The 22,251-nt window shown below is 33.0% G+C and overlaps 1 long non-coding RNA gene and 1 pseudogene across 2 annotated transcripts in view; both read left to right on the forward strand.

The window, feature by feature from the left end:
* The window catches only part of LOC140621447 (uncharacterized), a 74,624-nt gene that overhangs the window by 23,640 nt on the left and 28,733 nt on the right, over positions 1–22,251 (forward strand). The window lies entirely within an intron of this gene.
* On the forward strand, positions 9,049–10,620 carry LOC140621830 (E3 ubiquitin-protein ligase Mdm2 pseudogene; annotated as a pseudogene).

Genomic DNA, 22,251 nt, shown 5'->3' on the forward strand with positions numbered 1-22,251 from the left:
AAGAAAGAAAGAAAGAAAGAAAGAAAGAAAGAAAGAAGAAAAAAGAGAAGAAAAGGACTAGGATAGATCTTATTTCAACATCTATACAAGTAACTTTTAGCAAATTGACGGTAAAGCACATGAGATCATTCAGAAAGAGTTTTTAGGGAAATAATGGAAAAAAATTGGAGGAATAAAGGAATTAACACCAAAATGTGTGTAGAGTTATTATCTTCAATAATTTGAAAAAGAAGAGGATTCCAGTCACCTTAGTGAGAGCTTTGTCAGTGATGCTGAGAGAATAAAAATAAGACTGCAGAAAGCTGAGGGAAGAAAATGGAAAGCAGTGGAGAAGACAAAAATACTGGATATAGAGTGCTTAAATCAGCAGATTCTGAATTAGGAAGAAAACGAACATTGTTATCTCAATGGAAGTTAAATGATAAGAACAGATGCTTTTAAGACTATATATATATATATATATACACACACAATATATATATATACACATATATTGTATACATACATATGTGTATATATACAATATAAATATAAATATATATATAGTTTTTAAAGCAGGTTTATGTGCTGAAGGGGAAGAATAAATGATAGAAAAAAAGGAAGAAAGGCAGGTACTTCATGACGTGTTGTCCTTTACCTAGAGGAAGAGGACAGAATTCATTGTACAGGTGGCAGAGTTAGCTGTAGAGAGGGTAAAGAAAGTTTCTTCTACTGGAATATGAACAAAGGTATTAGAATCACTTCACTTCACATGATCAGGTTTCTGAGAAATTTTGCTAATGGTTACAATTTTCTACAATGTCAAAAGTTTATAATGTATAGAAATAAAGCCTTGAAATTTCAACTTTCAAGAATAAAGTTAATAGATAACCAGAGAGGCACTTCTATACCATTTATTAAGAATTCCTCATTAAATACTTAACCACAATCATCTATTCTTCTTAAAAATAAACAACAATGGGAAGATACCTATTTAAAATAATTACACTCATGTAACCAATATGATAGAATGAGATGAGTTATATATGTTATGTTTCAAGAGTAAGTTCAGACTCAATTTGTTAATGTAGAACGCCTAGAACAGTAGGAGAAAGGGAGCCTAGGGAAAGATTGTAATTAGCAGGTAATTTCTTTCTTCATTTTTTTTAATTGAAGAAACATGTTTTCCTAAAGTTTTATCTTTCACTTTTGTATACTGTCTTTAAAGTGATTTTTTTTGAAGTCTGGAAATTGGCTATTTAAAAATTTTTCTCCTATCAGTGCTACTATTTGAAACTGGCTTAATGTATATTAATATACCTGACAACACCATAGAAATGACTTAAGGCAGTTTTCATTTAATCCACTATTTTCAATATATTCATCTTCTAAATAAGTATAATTTCATGTTTGCTTGCATAAGGGTAACTTTTTATATGTACAAATGCCATTTTCATATGTTTATTAAGTATACAGTTAATAAACCTAAAATCTGTAACTATTTAAGAAACATTTCATGGAATGTTTGGGTGGCTCGGTCAATTAAGCATGTAACTTGGGCTCTGATCATGATCTTGGGGTCCTGTGTTACTGGGCTCAGTGGGGAGTCTGCTAGCCTCTCTCCTCCTCCTTCTGCCCCTCCCCTCACATTTGCATGCTCTCTCTCAAATAAAGTGTTTAAAAATTAAATATTTTTATCCATAAATATAAATGATTTCTATTATCATTTGCTGTATGATGTTTTATGAGAGGAAGAATAAGTTTTTTTGGAGGAATAACTGATTTCTATACCATAATCATAAAATGTTACTGCTGCAGACCATTAGGATTACTATAAAAAATTAGTATAGACTGGGTATTTTACAAATAACAAAAAGTTCTCATAGTTCTGGAATCTGGAAAGTTCAAGATCAAGGAGCCAGCAAATTTGGTGGCTGTTGAGCATCTGATTCCTGCTTAATAATAGACTGCCAAGTTCTAGATGTGTCCTTCATTCAAGAAGGTGCTAGAGAACTCTCTGGGATCTCTTTCATAAAGGCACTAATCCCATTCATAAGGACTCTATCCACATGAACTAATCACCACTCCTAGGTTTTACAGCTTCTAATACTATCATATTTGGGGATTAGGATTTCAACAAATGATTTTTGTGCAGACACATTCAGTACATAACCATTAGTATATACAAGACTATAAGTATATTAGAACATATTATAACTATTATACTTAAATCAATTTGAATCTAATATGTTTTAGAATCAACCAAAATGTTCACATTTTTAACAAAGATTTTCTTAGTTTCAAGAAATATTATGTATAAAAATCCAAAAGTAAAACAACATTTCTTAATTCTTAACATTTCTTAAATTTTATTTATTTTATTTTTTATTTTTTATTTATGATAGTCACACACAGAGAGAGAGAGAGAGAGAGGCAGAGACATAGGCAGAGGGAGAAGCAGGCTCCATGCAGGGAGCCCGACGTGGGATTCGATCCCGGGTCTCCAGGATCGCGCCCTGGGCCAAAGGCAGGTGCCAAACCGCTGGGCCACCCAGGGATCCCCATATCTTTTCTTGAGAAAAGTAAAACACACACACACACACACACACACATGCACACACACATACATTTTCATCTGCTCTGTCTGAAAATCAAAGAGCATCACCTGGCAGAGAGCCTAGAAGAGCATAGAAAAAAAATATATATATATATAAAACTTTCTTCATTCAGGACCTAGTACCTGGCATGTACTTGTGGGTGCCAAATGAAAAATTTTGACAGAGATAACGATGACTACATATTGGCGCTGAGAATAAATTTATAAAATTTGAATTGCGTTTTATAGTAAAAAAATTGCAGTTCACTATGTCATAATGATTCAACTGCTGGTATTTCTCTCTAATTCTGCCATTTTCTGCACTGAGCTTCATGCCCTTTTTCTGTCCTTGGTTTTCCATGATGTAAGATATTCCATAAGCAGGACAAATTAGAATAGGTTCATTTGATTGCCTCATTACCTTTTAGCATGAAGCCATAGTTGAATAACTTTTACTGAATCCACTGTAAAGTAAATTGCATTGTAGTGGGATACCAACGCACATTACTGTTCATTGTAGGCAATAAAAACCTGTAGATTGTGCAGAGGGCACCACATCCAAACTCCTACCCAAATTAGGAATCTCCTCCATAGCATTAATAGTAGATGTTCATCTATCCTTCACATGAATATTTCTATGAATATAAAATGCTTTCAACATATTAAACTTCATGTTTAGATAGCTCTGTTAGTACATATTTCATTCCTTTAACCAAAACTTAAATTGAATTAGTTCCTAGCCCTTCCCCTTTGTTCAATTTCTGAGAACATACATTGACTAAATCTCATCTCTTTACAATATTATAGCTTTACAAATAGTTAAGATACTCCTCAGGTTTTTTATAAATAGTCTGATAGAATTTTCTGTTTGCCTATTAAAGTTCTAGTTTATATCTGCTTTCCTGGAAGAGCATTTGTCCAACTTAGAAAGTATCCAAAAAAAATTTTTTTAAATGAAGTAGTAGTATTAAGAATTAGATAAAATAATCCAGAATTGTTTTAGTTAGACCTTTAATCATTCCTCCCATCAAATGGCATCATCTAGTAGTGTATATGATATATGTGCAGTAAGAGTTATCAATTTAACATGTCATTAAATTTGAAAAATGAGCAAGGATAACTCATCATTCTTTTCCTGAGGGTACTTACTGATAAAAATATACTGCTAAGGAATAGGATAAGCTAGGAGCAGCAAATTCCTTGTATAGTAATTAAACACTACTCAAACATGATGTCCCTGTACCAGCCAACTCTACCGTGATCCATACTACAGCTTGTGAGATGCAGGAAGATGCCAAGCTACCAGTTAGTGCAGCCAGTAGGAAATGTGGAAAATTATACATTAGACATATGTGACACATACATGACAAATAAAGTGAATAACATCACCATAAGACAAATAGAGAAAAATAAAATGCTTTTGTAAAAGCAGTTTAGTTAGTTCCATGAGTGTGTAAATCTGCAATGGTTTATTTTATGTTTGTCATTCTTTAATCTGGCTTTCAGGTGTCAGTAAAAAAACTTATGATGAAATCAAATAAAAATAAAATACTAAATTTCTAATTTTTGACACTGAAATAAACATAAATGTTGCATGAAACCTGAAAACATGAAAAACGATATTTTAACATATGGAGTTACAGAATATGCTTTTATGTATCACTCTAAATTATGACTTATTTTTTTATAAATAATTATTCTTCCAAATTAATTTTGGCCTTTTGACTCCCAAGTTTTTTTTTAAGTAAAAAAATATATATCTTAACTAGAACTTTGGTTATATTAACAACAGAAGTCATTTACAAATAGTGTCAGATTCATATTAATAGATGTTTTAAATAGAAAAATAGATAAGATTATTAAAATAATAACTTAATGTTTTGTCCAATAAATTAAATAAAAGTAAAGCTTTTGGAGGTTCACTGGACATAGTTTTGAAGTCATATAATTTCATTTAAAAAGTTGTACATTGATTAAATTAATTGTATATGTAGTAATACTATTGATAATCATATTGACACTGACAAAACAAATTTTGGTGACTCACAGAATTATGGTAAGAAATTTTTTTTCTAAATTATGAATTCTATGCAGCCAATGTTGTTAAAATTGATCATGTGAAGGAATTCATAATTGCATCCAAATGAGCAGTGATATTTTTGCAATTGAAACAATCTATAATTGTCAAAATTTGCATATACAAGTTACTAAAATACATGACTTTTTGTGGTAAAGCTGATGTTTAATCAACATTATCAAAATAAAAAAAATCATCATCATCATCATCATCATCATCATCATCATCATTTCTGTAGCACACTGATACACGGTTTCACACTTCCCTGCCTGGCATCAATTAAATTTAAGAAGTTTCATAATTACAAAAAGGTATTTCATAAATCAATTTGAGTACACTGTAATTCTATTGAACCTTTAATAAATGACCCTCTGCATTTGATCAGATTTGTTTCAAAAGCAGTTGGAAATCTTCAAATAATTCAGTGAATGAGAAATCAAAAGAAGTCATCTTTTTTAGTTTTAGAGACTTTTATTAATTAAAAATAAATCTTATAAACAAGATAATATTACAGAAATACACTGAAATTTATTGCTAAAAAGGTAAGAGGAAAAAAGTAAGACAGGAAACAAGCTGAATGATTGATGAGAGCTTAAATAAAGTACAAATTATAATTCTGAAAGTCTGTAACTGATCCTTGCTATAAATTTTAAGAGAAATATTTTGATATAGGTCCTATTTTTAATTGGATAAATTTATATTATATAGTAAAACAATTCTATTGAGGTGGCCAAATTTGGCAACAGTTTAAAAATAAATATTAAATATATTAAATATAAATAAATATTAGGTTGAAAATATACCTGTTTTTTACAGGGTTCTCTGAATAAAGATAAAAAGCCTGAAAATACTTGAGTTGAATTTTTACATATTTCCATATGAAAACTAAGATTGATAATATTACCACAATTATTAACTAGCACAATCCTGAGATTTCTAGGTAACTCAGAACTACATGCTGTTTTCTCAATTATAAAAACACATAGAGACAATTGACTAACATCAGTACCTACCTACCTTCACTTATTTTTGTTATATGAAGAGAGAGCAATAAACATCTAGTATTTTAAAACCAGTGTTAGTCTGGCTTTCAGTTATCTGCTGAAAAAAATTGTGACTGCTAAATCCACTTATAACTGTGATAAATAAATATTACTAATTGTGAATACATTTATAATGAACATAAATTGAAAACCCATCCTACTTGAATTGTCAACTTCGTATAATACAATGTTATAAAAGTTCTCTAAGGACTCCAAAGGATCCCCAGATACCACAAAACAGGTGTTGTGAGTATGTGGAAAGAACGAGTAGAACAAGTAGAATAATAGGTTATTGTGATTTCAGCTAGAGTGCTTCTAGTTTTATTTATTAGGCTTCCATGTTAGTTTTCTTTAAACAAAACAAAACAAAACAAAACAAAACAAAACAGTTCTAGAGCTAAGATATTTCTGAAAGCCTCTAGTGAAAGGAAAAGAAAATGTTAGACTACGTGTTGAAAATCCTGAGTTCCTGCCCCATTCTGACTTTATGACTTCTTGGTCATATCACCTCTGATAAAATAATTTTTAAATCTTTAAACAGTCAGACATACCTCATATACTTTTATATGAAAACTTTCATATAAAACTTTGCTGAATCTCACAGAAATATTTGTGGCACTGACTGACAAACTTTTGAACACTGTTTCACTTTATTATTATTATTATTATTATTAATTATTATTATTTAAATATTTTATTTATTTATTCATGAGAGACACCAAGGCAAAGACCCAGGCAGAGGAACAAGCAGGCTCCATGCAGGGAGCCCAATGCGGGACTTGATCCCAGGACTCCAGAATCACGCCCTGAGCCGAAAGGCAGACACTTAACCTCTGAACCCCCGGGCATCCCTTATTATGTTAATTTTGAAGAAGTTTCTGTATGTGTACAAGATTTAAAACGTGACTGGTGAGTTGCCTAATATTTCTAATATGTGATTACTCATTGAAGTAGGATTGCAGACAAACAAACGTCAACAGATGAATATTTTTGCACAAGAACACTTAAATCACATATAAACAAAACTGCATACAGTGGATGATTCTCTTCTCAAGGGAAGGATAATATAGTGAGACAATTTGACAAAAGTATTTTCTGTTTATCTTTGTTTTAATAAAAATTTTGTGTATTTTATGTTCACATGATACTGATATCCTTAAACGCTATTAAATATCAAAAATAGGAAAGTTAGAAATAAATAATGAATATATATAAAATAACAAAAATTTTCTATTTGAACACTAAAAATATCCAATTGTCCCTCATACACTTTACATGAACCTTATTAGGGTATCAAATTCAAAACAACTTTTTTTCATGTAATCAATTTTAAAATCCTTCTTTAAATTACTTCATGTAAATTTTAAGCTAAAATTAAGTTGAAAACTGTAGGAAGATATAAAATTACCATAGAAACTCAAAATTTTAAAAAGCAAATCTGTAGCAAGAAAGACTTGTATTTCCCCAGAATAAAAGAAAATATTTCCCCAAGATAAAAAAACAATATATATATATATATATATATATATATATATATATATATATATATATTTATGCTATTACCACTAATTCTCATAGTAGGAAAGAGATGAAAGTGGGTGACTGCCTTATCCTGCCAAAATAATCCACCTTGAAATTATGACTGGAGGAACAGTTTTAGCTCCAAGATGATTCTTATAATTTAGAGTTCATTAAATATGAGAAAGTACCAAACTTGACATTTAAAAGGCAAAGAATTGCATTAGATGCAACCCATCCCAAAACTCTCCATGAATTCTTAGTTTCTTCTTCATGTCTATGCCAATTCCTCATAATGGCTTCTCCCACTCCTCCTCCTTTTCCTATTTTTCCTCCTCCTCTTCCTTTTATCTTAACAGTGTATGACATCTAAAGTCTTTAAGCAATCAAGTTTCCCATAACCACAGTTTATCTGCCACTTCTTATGGGCCCTTCCAGTCAGCAATCACAGTAGTCTGCCTTGGCATTATTATGAAATTACACACTCTTAAAGTGTTTCCTGTGGAGTCCCCCATGTCCCCTAACCTGGTATTTTATACTAGCAAGTATAGATCTTTTAAGTTAACAAAATTAAACAAGTGTTACAATGATCTCTGCTAGTGTTGACCATCAACTACCATTTTTTGGCATGTAAAGGTTTCTTCAAATGTATTTTGGATTAACCTTTATGGACTTTTGAAGTTATATCCTGATACTGTTCATGATTTTGAAAGATATTCATATTGAAGCCCTTTTTTAGATATATGCAAATAACAATTAGTATGGATGAAATGCTTATTTTGGTATCTGCAGAATGCTTCATATCAATTATCTCACCTCAAAACAACATTGAGGAAAGCACTTCTAAGGAATTTTTTCAAAAACTATTAAACTTGTTTTAATGAAGTAAATCTGTGAAGCTTCAAAATCTTTCTTTCTTGGTTGCTTTATAAGCAGGCATTGCACACTGATAGCCAGAGGCTTAGAATCCTCCTCACTGGAAATGAGCAGTAGGGACTCATTACACCTGATTACTGTTTTAACTGGAAAATTTATACGAAATATCATATTTCTCTTCACATGTTCTCTCTAAAGTAGGAACATAGCTTCTTGTTCTCCAAAAGAGATCTCAGCACCATGGATATCCAGGATAGATTTATAAAGTATAGCATAGTGAATAGATACCTAGATAAATACTGATACATACATACATTTCTAAATAGAGAAACTTATAAACAGGAGGAAATTAAACAAAATACAAACTATAAGAAATAAAAAGGGAAATTAGAAATATTTTGAAATAAATGAAAACAAATAAAATACATACAAAAATTTATGAGATATTGCTAAAGCAGTGGCTAGAAGGAAATTTATACCTGTAAACACATATAAAAAAGAAGAGAGGGTTAGGTTTAACATGGAAGCATAGCAAGATCTTGAAATTACCTTCTCTCATTGGAACAAAAATTCTACAATTACAGGGGCAGCAGGGCGCATGCATCTGGTGTCCCTGGGCTGACTGGGCTTTTTCTGGGGCCTGTGTGGCCCTGGGTGGCTGGAAAGAAAATGGAGGAAGAGCCAAAGTCCAAGGGGGCACCCTTAACCCCTCTGACGGAGGTCTTGCCCCTTTGCCACCAGAAACCTTCTTCTTCTCCTGACCTAGCATGCTCAAGGGCCCCAGGGGCCTGGACCTCACCAGTGGAATGGTTGCTGAGGCCCAGGGTATTGGGATTCTGTGGGCTTAGTGAAGGTCCCTGCTCCTCCCACTCCTTCCCTGCTTAGTGGGGAGCAGCTGTATTCACAGGTAGTTAGAGATAGATATCAGTGGTCACCAACATAGAACATTTATTCTACACTGATCCAGGCAAATGTGCAATACCAACATGTCTGTGTCAACAGATAGTGCTGTAAGCACTTCACAAATTCCAGCTTTAGAACAAGAGACCCTGGTGAGAGCAAAGCCATTGCTTTTGAAGTTATTAAAATCTGTTCCTGCACAAAAAGACACTTCTACTATGAAAGAGGTTATGTTTTATCTTAGTCAGTATATTATGACTAAATGATTATATGATGAGAAATGATAGCATATTGTATATTGTTCCAATTATCTTCTAGGGGATTTGTTTGGAGTGCCAAATTTCTCTGTGAAAGAAGACAGGAAAAAAAATATATATATATAGTGATCTGAGGAAACTTGGTATTGGTCAATCAACATGAGCCATCAGATTCACTCACACTTGTGAGTGAAAATAAGTGTCCCCTTGAAGGAGGGAGTGATCAAAGGACCCTGTGCAAGAGTTTCAGGAAGACAAACTTCCATTTTCAGATTTGGTTTCCAGACCACCTACCTCATCTAGGAGAGCAATTAGTGATACAGAGGAACATTCAGATGAATTACCTGGTGAACCACAGTGAAAGCGGCACAAATCTGATAGTATTTCCCTTTCCTTTGATGAAACCCTTGCTCTGTGTGTAATAAGGGAGAGGATGTTATGAAAGAAGCAATAGCACTGAATCACCAGAGACTCACTCCATCAAATCCAGATGTTGATGCTGGTGTAAGTGAACATTCAGGTGATCAGTTGAATTCAGTATCAGACTGATTCAGTGTAGAATTTGAAGGTGAGTCTCTCAATTCAGAAGATTATAGCCTTCATGAAGGACAAGAACTCTCATATGAAGAAGATGAAGTATATTAACTCTGTGTCAGGCAGGGGAAAATAATACAGACTCACTTGAAGAATTTTCTGAAGTTTCCTTGGCAGACTATTGGAAGTGTACTTCATGCAGTGAAATGAATCCTCCTCTTCTGCCTCATTGCAACAGATGTTGGGCCCTTCATGAGAAATTAGCTTCCTGAAGATAAAGGGAAAGGTAAAGATAAAATGCCTGAGAAAGCTAAGCTAGAAAACTAAACAAATAAAAGAGGGCTTTGATGTGGTTGTAAAAAAATATATATACACACATATATACAGTGAATGATTCCAGAGAATCATGTACTGAAGAAAATGATGATAAAATCACACAAGCCTCCCAATCCGAAGTGAGGACTATTCTCAGCCATCAACTTCTAACAGCATCATTTATAGTAGCCAAGAAGACATCAAAGAGGTTAAGAGGGAAGAAACACAAGAAAAAGAAAAAATCATGGAATCTAGTTTTCCCCTTAATTCCATTGAGCTTTGTGTGATTTTCCAAGGTCAACCCAAAAATGGTCGTGTTGTTCATCGAAAAATAGGACATCTTATAGTATGCTTTATGTGTGTTAAAAAGCTAAAGAAAAGGAATAAGCCCTGTCCAACATGTAGACAAACAATCCAAATGATTGTGCTAACGTATCTCATTAGCATTGTGGACATGCCTTTAAAAGTAGAATTCTAGATTTCTAACTATATAACCCTAAAATTTTAGATCACATGAAATTAATTATTTTGCACTTATCAAAGCAAGAAAGTATCTCAGTACATGTATAGTTCTCTCTATAGTGTAATTTACTTACTTTGGGAGGGGGGACAGTAAATTCTTCCTTCTAGAAAATTTTCACTTATGTTTATATTTTGTTTGTATTTTAGTGTAATTTAAATTGGATATATAGCTCACTCTTAACTCCTATTCCTCATATTTTAAATGATTTCTACTTTCTTAAAATTCAGAGAAGTATCTAATTTTGAAAAATATAACTAGGACACTTAAGTGTACATTATGTATATCTGGGCATAGTATGTACTGATGATGCTACTTACAAAACATACAAATTTGCAAATATTTTCACTCACCATGCATATGCAAAAAATTGTCCAAATTTTTAGTTTTAATATACATATACTTTTTATTGACTTACAAATAAAATATTAGATATTTGATTTTAAAAAAATCTGTAATTACATGTGGAATAATTACTTCTAAAACTGGTAATTGAATGAAGTCTCTACAACAAAGAAGAGAAAAACAGCATCAAGAGGTGAGAGGAAGAGACATGGATTTGTAAAAATAAAAACAACAACAACAACAACAAAAAAAAACAAAAAACAAAACAAAAACTATAGCAACACCACATTCACAGTGAGTCAGTGAGTCCTAATCAGGAATGATATAAAAGGTATGGAACCTTTTCCTGAGGACTGAGAGATTGCCACTCCACATAAGGGATACCAACTCTTAGATCATTCAGATCATTCACAGGAGAGACAGGTCCCCAAATCATCAGACTTTAAAAATCAACAGAGGGGTACCTGGGTGGCTCAGTCAGTTGAGCATCCAACTTTTAATTTGGGCTCAGGTCATGATCTCAGGGTCATTGGATTGAGCTCCATGTTAGGCTCCATACTTAGTGGGAGTCTACACTTGAGATTCTCTCTCTCCATCTTTCCCTGCCCCTCTCCACTGCATATTATTTCTCTCAAATAAAATAAATCTTTAAAAAAATAAAAATCAACAGGGATTATGTTCAGGAAAACTATAAAACTGTAGGGAATGGAAAACTCACTCTTAAAAGCTCCTGTGCAGATCACTCAACTTAGAAGTCATCACACACACACAAAAAAAAATCAATTTGAAAAGTGCATAGACTATAGGTATAAGAGATCCATTTACTAACCTTAAAGCATCTGCAAGGGAGGCAGGAAGCAGCAGGGACTGAGGTACTGGTAGGAGGCGTTTTTGAGATCTCAACCTACCGTACTAATAATACCCACACTAATGGACACTATATTGGAATTCTCCCTCGAATCTGCTAGTACCAGTGGGTATGTCCTGCTGATAGCTCAAACCTTCAATATGCCATGATGGTCGTGGATGCACCCCACAGCTGGGATGGGGACAATCATCATATAAGAAAATCTCATAACTAACATTATACTCAATGGGGAAAATCTGAAAGCTTTTCCTCTAAGAACTGTAACAACACAAGTATGCCCACTCTTCCCACTTTTATTCAAAGTAGTATTGAAAGTCTTAGCTATAGCATTTAGGCAAGGGAAGGGAAAAAAAGTATCCAAATCAGAAAGGAATGAGTAAAACTGCTACTATTTGCAAACAATATGGTATCATATATAAAAAATTCTAAAGAATCTACAAAAAACCCCGCTACTACTAATAAATGAATTCACTAAAGTTGCAGGAAAAAAATCAACTTACAGAAATTTCATGTGTTTGTCTACAGTAATAATGAACTATCAGTGAAATTGAGAAAACAAACCATCTACAATTACATCAAAAAGAATAAAATACCTAAGATTAAAATTAACCAATGAGGTGAAAGATCTATATACTAAAAACTATAAGATACTGATGAAAGTGAATAAGACACAAATAAGTGGAAACATATTTTATGATCATGGTTTAGGAGAATTAAATTATTGTTAAAATGTCCATATTAAAAATAAAATAAAATATGCATATATCCAAAGCCATGTGCAGAATCAATCCCAAACTCAACAAAATTCCAATGGTATACTTCACTGCACTGGGACAAATAATTCTAAAAGTTTTATGGAACCACAAAAGACTCCAAACAGATTGAAAAAAAGTCTTGAAAAAGAAGAATAAAGCTGGAGGCATCACATTTCCTGAATTCAAACTATACTACAAAGCTATATTAAATAAAACAGTATGATATTGGTACCAAAAGAGACACACATATCAGTGGAACAGAATTGGGAGTTCAGAAGTAAACTCTCACGTATATTGATATATAGATATCACAAAGGAGCCAAGAACATACAAAGGATAAATGACGGTTTCGTCAATAAATGGTGCTAGGAAAGTTGGACAATCATTTGCAAAAAAAGTGCAACTAGAACACCATATCTTACACCATACATAATACACACAATTATCTTTTTTTTAATTTATTTTTTATTAGTGTTCAATTTACTAACATACAGAATAACCCCCAGTGCCCGTCACCCATTCACTCCCACCCCCCCCTTCTCCCCTTCCACCACCCCTAGTTCGTTTCCCAGAGTTAGCAGTCTTTACGTTCTGTCTCCCTTTCTGATATTTCCCACACATTTCTTCTCCCTTCCCTTATATTCCCTTTCACTATTATTTATATTCCCCAAATGAATGAGAACATATAATGTTTGTCCTTCACCGACTGACTTACTTCACTCAGCATAATCACACAATTATCTTATACCATACATAATATACATAATTCAAAATTTATTAAAGGCTTGAATGTAAAACCGAAAACCATTAAGTCCCTAGAAGAAAACATAGATAATAAGCTCCTAACTGCTCTTAGTGACATCCTTGTGTGTTTACTCCAATGACAAGGGGAAAAAAAGTAAAAGCAAATGAGACTACATGAAACTAAAAGACTCCTGCACAGCAAAGGAAACAAAAAAGCAACTCACTGAGTGGGAGAAAATATTTGTAAGCCATATGTTCAATAAAATGTTAATATTCAAAATACATAAAGAACTCATACAACTCAACAACAAAAATTAAACAACCCAATTAAAAAATGAGTAGATGATCTGAATAGACAAATCCTTCAAAGGAAACCTACAGATGGCCAGCAGGCAAAAAAACAAACAAAAGAAGTTCAATAACATTAATAGTGAAATGCAAATTAAAAGACCTCTAGCAGCCAAAGCAATCATGAAAAAAGAGAACAAAATTGGAGGTATCACAATGCCATATATCAAGGTATATTGCAATGCTGTAGTAATCAAAACACTTTGGTACTGGCACACACATGCACATACACACACATACACACACACATCAATGGAGAATAGGGAGCCAAGAAATAAACCCACAATTATATGGTCAACTAATCTCCAACAAAGAAGATAGGAATGTGTAATGGAAAAATGCAGTCTCATCAAAAAAATTATGCTGGGGGGCAACCTGGGTGGCTCAGTGGCTTAGAGCCTCCTTCAACCCAGGGTGTGATCCTGGAGACTCGGGATCGAGTCCCATGTCTGGCTCCCTCCATGGAGCCTGCCTCTCCCTCTGCCTGTGTTGTCTCTGCCTTTCTCTCTCTGTGTCTCTCATGAATAAATAAATAAAATCTTTTAAAAAATGATGCTGGGAAAACTGGACAGCAACATGCAAAAGAAAAAGAATGAATCTGGACCGTTTTTCACATCATAAAAGTAAATTTGAAATGGAATAAAGACTTGATGTGAATCCTGAAACTACAAAAATCCTAGAAGAGAGCCCAGGCAGTAATTTCTCCAGAATCAGCTGTGTTAACATTTTTCTAGATATGTCTCTTGAAGCAAAGGAGACAAAAGCAAAAATAGACTATTGATATTACATCAAAATGAAGTTTCTGCACAGTAAAAGAAATAATCAACCAAACTGAAAGACCACCTACTGAATGGAAGAAGATATTTGCAAGTGACCTATTCAGTAAAGTAATAGTATCCAAAATATATAAGGAACCTACACAAATTAATAATAATAATGATAATAATAATAATAATAATAATAATAATAATAATAGTGCAGCCTGGGTAGCTCAGCGGTTTAGTGTTGCCTTCAGCCCAGGGCATGATCCTGGAAACCCAGGATGGAGTCCCATGTCGGGCTCCCTGCAGGGAGCCTGCCTCTCCCTCTGCCTGTGCCTCTGCCTCTCTCTCTCTCTCTCTCCCTGTCTGTGTCTCTCATAATTAAATAAATAAAATATTTGAAAATAAATAATAATAATAATAATAATAATAAATCTGATTTTAAAAGAGCATAAGACATTAACATCTTTCCAAAGACATACAGATGGCCAACAAACACGTGAAAAGGTCCTCAACATCTCTCATAATCAAGGGAATAAAGATCAAAACCACAATGAGATATCATCTCACAGCTGCTAGGATGGCTAAATTCAACAACACAAGAAACAAGTACTGGTGAGGTTGTAAGAGGAAAAAGGCCTCTCATGAACTGTTGGTAGAAATGTAAGCTGCTGCAGTCATTGTGGGGAAAAAAGTATTGAGGTTCCTCATAAAATTTAAAGTAAAATTACCTAAGATCTAGTACTTGCACTACAAAAGAGTATTTACCCAAAGAATATAAAAACACTAATTTGAAAATATATATGTACCCCATGTTTATTGTATCATTTACAATAGCTCAACTATGGAAGCAGCCCAGGTATCTGTAAACCCATCAATAGATGAATGGATAAAGAAGATATGATTATCTATCTATCTATCTATCTATCTATCTATCTATCTATCATATCTATCTATCATCTATCTATAGATAGATAGATATGGATATATTTGAGTAATATTCCATCATATTATATATCTTGCCTTTTGCAACAACACGGATGGATGCTAAGTGAAATAAGTCAGAGAAAGACAAACACCATGATTTCACTCATATGTGGAATTTAAGAAACAAAATAAATGAAAAATGAGAGAGGGAGAGAGAAGGAGATAGAAACCAAAAAAACATACTCTTAACAGAGTAAAGAACAAACTAATGGTTATGAGACAGGAAGTGGGTGGGTGGATAGATGAAATAAGTGAAGGAGATTAAAAGTACACTTATCATGATGAGCACTGAGTAATGTATAGAATTGTTGAATCACTATATTGTGTACACTTGAAACTAATATAAAACTTCACGATAACTATACTGGAATTAGAATTTTAAAAATTTAAAGAACATGAAAAAACTAACTTGAAAAGATATATGCTATGCCTCCTTATGTTCATTGCAGCATTATTTACAATAGCCAAGACATAGAAGCAACTTATATATTTTTCAATGGATGAATGGTAAAAGATATGGTATATTTATACAATGGGGTACTACTCAGCCATAAAAAAGAATGGAATGTTGCTTGCAACAACACGAATGGTTCTTGTGTTGTGTCAAATGAAATAAGTCAAACACAAAACTGTATTTGTGGAAAACTGGTCTTAATTCTTCTTAAATGTTAGAATTCATCAATGAGGATATCTGGGCTGTGTTACTCATTTGGGAGTATTTAAATTATTAATTCAGTCTCTTTACTAGTTATACAAGGCCTATTCAGATTTTCTATTTCTTCTTGATTCAGTTTTAGTAGTTAGCTTAAGAGAATTTGTCCAATTTATCTACACTAATTTTTTTGTCTTATAGTTGTTCATATTATTCCCTTATAATCTTTTCCTATTTCTGTAATATCTGTAATAGTGTTCCCCTTTTCATTCATGATTTTAATAATATAGCTTATTGTTATTATTATTATTTGCAAATCAAGCCAATATCAACCTATATAAGGTTGAGAAACCTTTCATTTTGATGAGTGGTTTTTTTTTTTAATCATAAAAGATGTTGAATTATTTCAGGTACTGAAATACCTGAAATTGAGATTGAGTTGGGAGCTTTGTTTCTCTTCTAATTTTTGGAAAACTTTGTGCTCCCTTATATAGAGCAGTATGGAAAAACTATAGCTAACACAGATAATGGTCAAATGAAGAGACACACATGCCAAAGTCTCACACAAAGGATTTTTGTCCTCACGGAACTGGAAGCCTTGCTCAGTGACACCTGGAAGCATTCTGGTTCCCTAAACATGGAAGCTCTGAAAAATGGATCAAAAAGCTCTCCTCTTGGGTATTTTGGAGACTTCATTATATAGTCATAATTGACCAAGTCATTAGACATTGGCGGATTCAGTCTCCACCCCTTCTCTCCTGCCTGGAGGTCAGCAGGGTGCAACTCAAAATTCTAACTCTCTGATCATATGGTTGGTCCTCCTGACAACCAGCCCTCACCTTATTTGGGGTGAAAAATCATCTTCATTAGTAACAAAGTACCCATTTCACTTTTTTTTTTGGGGGGGGTGCTCTGAAACATTATTAAGAACTGTGATGAACACCAAATATATCTGACAAATATATTTCTTCTAAATCATTATATTGCAAAAGCTCATGATTACACATATCACAATTGTTAGGGTAAAGAATTATAGATATAAAAACAGCTCTATGCATAGTAATCAATTGATATGACTGAATCAGAATTTTAGAAACAAGTATTAAAAATTTGCCATGACTTGGCCTTAATCAGCTCTTTAAAAGGGATATTTGAACAAGAGAATTATCATGCTCAGGTTAACATTTATTGTTGTGATTACAACTGCCTAATAGAAAAAAACATTTCAAAAGAGATGAATCAAGCTTTTCTTCAAACAATTTTTAATGGAATTTCTAGAAAAATTGAGAACCTCTAAAACAGAACAATTAAGTTACTATCAATAGTGGACGAGAAGAGAACCAGGTGCCTGTTACATGTATGCTAGCATCATAAGTGTGCTAAATAAATACTAAATAAGAAATATTTTTACTAAATAACAAAATCAGCAAATAGACCAGGTTTTCTCCTGAGAAGTGTTTGAAAACAGTCTGTCCAATAGCCTCTAGGCCATCTGGGACTTGGTTTCAATATATAAAATCTTTTGAGGAATCTGGCAAATTTCATAGTGAAATAAAAATGAACAGGAAAGATAGAATATCACTTATTTTGAAATTTTCACCAAGCCATTTCACATAAAAAAGACATTTGTGCTATTGTATCATATATGGGTCCTTCTAAAACTATATCACTAATTATTGAAATAATTAATTTGACCCCTTGGTCTATGATATGAATATCATAACAAAAAATTACAAAGTGTGGGGGGGGGGGAATTAAACTTTGAGTAGCAATCTGAAAGAATATGATATAATTTATATTCTATAATTCACTAGCAAACAATATGTTAGACTTGTTTATTTTTATATAAGAAAATCTGAAGGTATAGAAAGATAATGGCATACTCAAGGCTTTTTGTTTTTTGTTTTTTTTTGTCATTTTAAAACTAAGCACCAATTTAACATTATTGAACTGAGATTCTCTAATATTATTTAATCATGGAATTCTCTATAGAAGCAAACCACTAAAATATAATTTGGGAATGAAATCCCATATATTATACCATGAGCAATACAATTTAAAGTAATAAGCCCCCCTTTTCAATGTAATGTATTTTATATTGTAGTGAAATACACAAAAATATTCCATTAGTAACATTTGGCACATTCACCATTTTCAACCATAACTATTATCTAATTCCAGAATATGTTCATTATTTCAAAAGAAATCCTGTTTCCATTAAGCATTCAGCTATTCCTCCTCCACCAAGCCCCAGAAACTACTGATTTGTGTTCTGTCTCTGAGTTGCCCATGCTGGATATTTCATATAAATGGAATCACGTAGCATGTGATTTTGGTTTTGTTTTTTTGAGTGTGTTTTTGTGTTGTTTTGTTTTGTTTTTTGCTGTTCTGATTTTAATATATTATTGCATTTTGTAGTTGTTCTATTTTTATTTATGATAGTCACACAGAGAGAGAGAGAGAGAGAGAGAGAGAGAGAGAGAGGCAGAGACACAGGCAGAGGGAGAAGCAGGCTCCATGCACCGGGAGCCCGACGTGGGATTCGAACCCAGGTCTCCAGGATCGCGCCCTGGGCCAAAGGCAGGCGCTACACCGCTGCGCCACCCAGGGATCCCTGTAGTTGTTCTATTTTTAAATAAACATTACATTAATTAGTTCAAGTCCTCTAAGAGGCAAAAACCAAGATGAGATTAGATGTCCAACTACTTTATCAGAGGAAACTCCTCTGAGGACAGAGAGGAGGGGCAAGAGACAAGGAAAACCATCAAAGGAGATGCAGTTCTGAACCTTATGAAACCTTATGAGAACAAAGGAGAGTTACACAGGCAATCTACAGTGCAGTTAATAAAACATTTTGGCTAGGCTATTGGGGATTCCTTAAACCAGTCCATCAGAGAAGTTCTGTCTATGGCAGGATTGGGCCACCTAATATTTTATTTTTATTTTTTGGTTACTTCAATTAAAAATGAATCACTAAGGAATATAGTTAATATTTCATGAAAATTGAAAGAATATCCTGGTTAAATTATTTCCTTGTAATTACTCTAAATATTTAAATAAGATTGACCTACAACCAGTGCTCTGTATCACAAATTTTACAGGAAATTCCTCTTCAAAGATAAGTTTGAACAGTATGAAGTAATATCTCTTTCATTCATATTAACTGAAACTAATGGGTTAAATAACATATCTTTCATATCAGATGATACCATTATTTACCTTTCTTAATACATGAGAAATTTAAAAAGTAAGTTGACTATTTCAATCAAACACAGTCAATATCTGTATAAACAAAAGGCTAAGGCTATATTTAATGTAATGGTACTTGCTGAGGGTTTCTTCAGAAATGAGAAAGCTGTGGGTGAGCTCATTAAAATCTGTTTTTCAACATTTTATTGTCTAAAATATTTAACAGATATATTTTTACTTTACATCTAAAATTGTCCCAATCTTTTAAAAACACAAACGGCTATTTGGATAATATGGATTTTGAGGAAAGAATTATCAGTCCATGATGAAAGAATATACCACCTGAATACATGCTACCAACTGGCTTTCTACAGCTTTTTGAGGGAGAATTTGATTACATTAAGTGCATTAAATTATTTTGTTGTTGATATCGTTAGGTGTCCTGAAGATGACATCTTATATTAGTGCCCATTCTATTATATATAATATTTTCTAAGATTCACATTTATTCACACTTTTTATGTGAAATAAGAATGTATGTTTATCGGATGATATTTTATATCTGATAGAATGGAATGATATTCCTGTGGAAAAACAAAACAGCACAAAGGTTTGCTGAGATGATCAAATACTTTACTCATTACATGAGGATTTTATTTTTTAAGATACTAATAAATAAATAATCAAAGAGATGCCTTCTTTTAGGTGAATTTATCATCATGCCTGAAAGTATCAGATAAATGCTATTTTACTTTAGATTCCACAATATTTTTCCTAGTAAGTGAGGTAAGGGCAAAGTTTCTTTCTTTCTTTCTTTTTTTTTTTTCTTTTAAGATTTTAACTATTTATTCATGAGAGACACACACAGAGAGAGAGAGAGAGAGAGAGAGAGAGAGAGAGAGAGGCAGAGGGAGAAGCAGGGTCCACGCAGGGAGCCCGATGCCCACTCGAACCCGGGTCTCCAGGATCACGCCCTGGGCCGAAGGCAGACGCTAAACCGCTGAGCCACCCGGGGTTCCCCAAGAGACAAGTTTCTATCCCAAAAATACCGTTCAGTACTTTACCTGAAAATATTGTGCTGAGTGAAATAAGTCAATTAGAGAAAAACAATTATATGGTTTCATTCATATATGGAGTATAAGCAGCACTGAGGATCACAGAGGAAGAGAGGGAAAACCAAATGGGAAGTAATCAGAGAAGGAGATAAACCAGGAGACACTTTTAACTATAAGAAACAAACAGGATTGCTGGAGAGGAGGTGGGTGGGCAGATGGGATAATTTGGTGATGGGTAGGGCATGTGTTATGATGAGCACTGAGTGTTATATGCAACTGATGAGTTATTATTAAACTCTAGATCTGAAATTAATGATGTACTGTATGTTGGCTAATTAAATTTAAATAAGATTTAAATACTTTAAAGAATATATATTTTTCAAAAAGGCAAAATCTATTTTACTCTATTTTTTTCCTTTAAACAATAGTGACCATGTGCAGTAAACTTTGTCATTTCTGGTAACATTAATTCTGTATCACTATAAAAATAATATTGTTTAAAAATTCATCTTTTATAAAATTCTACATTACACATAATAAAACCATTTTGCATTGGGACTAATTTGTGAAGTCATTTTGACTGCTTGCTATATCTCAATTTGACTATTGGATCTATCAAGTAAGTGGCATTGAAATCAGGGGAAAAGTGAGTAGGTTTGACATATATATCAAATCTTTATAATGGAAAGTGGAAAAGAGTGCTGTCTGCTTTAAGAAAAGTTTCTCTACGAAATGTGTCCTTACCTATCTCCAATCATCTAACTTCAACTCTGTGCTAGGGATTTTTTTTTTTTTTAAGAAATCACTAAAGTTTTGAAGTTTTGAAACCTCCTGTTTTGACTGGAATGTTGTTTTAAGTGACTGATGACAAACTCTGAAGATGGTAGTGTAAATCAGTGGTAGAGCAAATAAGGACCAAGGATTCTTCATTCTATTTATCTAAGAAGAACCAAGGTAGAACTTAGAAAGATGTAAAAATTAAAACTAAAAAAATTAAGTATTGTTTTCTAGATTATCATATTATCTATGTTTTTAGGGGATTCTAAGTGGATAATATGGGCTATGTTGAGAAGCATACTCCATACATTTATTTTCCTCATTTTTTAATATTGAGATATAATTAACATACAACATTGTATTGGTTCCAGGTGTACAATAAAATGACTCAATATTTGTATATATTGCAAAATGATCACCACAAGGAGTCCAGTTAGATTCACCCTACATAGTTACAGATTTTTTTAAGTCTTATAATGGGAAATTTTAAGATATATTCTCTTAGGAACTTTCAAATATACAATTATTATTAACTATAATTGCCATCCTGTACACTACATTCCCATGACATATTTATTTTATAAATGGAAGCAGATGCCTTTTGACTACCTTCTCCCATTTTACCCACCCACTCCAAACCCTCAGCCTGGGGCAACCACCAATGTGTTCTGTATATCTAGTAACTTGTTTTTTTTTGTTGGTTTTTGTCACTGTTTTTGTTTCTTCTTTCTTTCTTTCTTTCTTTCTTTCTTTCTTTCTTTCTTTCTTTCTTTCTTATTCCATATATCAGTGAGATTATATGGTATTTGTCTTTCTTTGATTTATCTTATTTAGCAAATAGCCTGGATTTTCATCCATATAGTTTCATTCCTTTTTTATGGATGAATAATACTTCATTGTATATGTATGCCACATTTTTTTTTTATTCATTCATTCATTGATGGCACTTCACTGAATGACTGAGCTCCTGGATCTGTTGCCTCTTGCCCTGCCCTGGAGGTGGTAGCTGTTTAAAAACTTTTTCTCTGCTGGTTATAATCCTATGGGACCTGTGAGCATTAGCCCTGTGGGCCATCAGAGCCAAGCAATGTAAAGAGATCTCCTGGCCACAGGCTCAAAAATCAGGGCACCAGAGAAAGCTATAAGCTTTTTTGG

Source organism: Canis lupus, chromosome 30, assembly GCF_048164855.1.
Source record: "Canis lupus baileyi chromosome 30, mCanLup2.hap1, whole genome shotgun sequence".
Classification (NCBI taxonomy): Eukaryota; Metazoa; Chordata; class Mammalia; order Carnivora; family Canidae; genus Canis; species Canis lupus.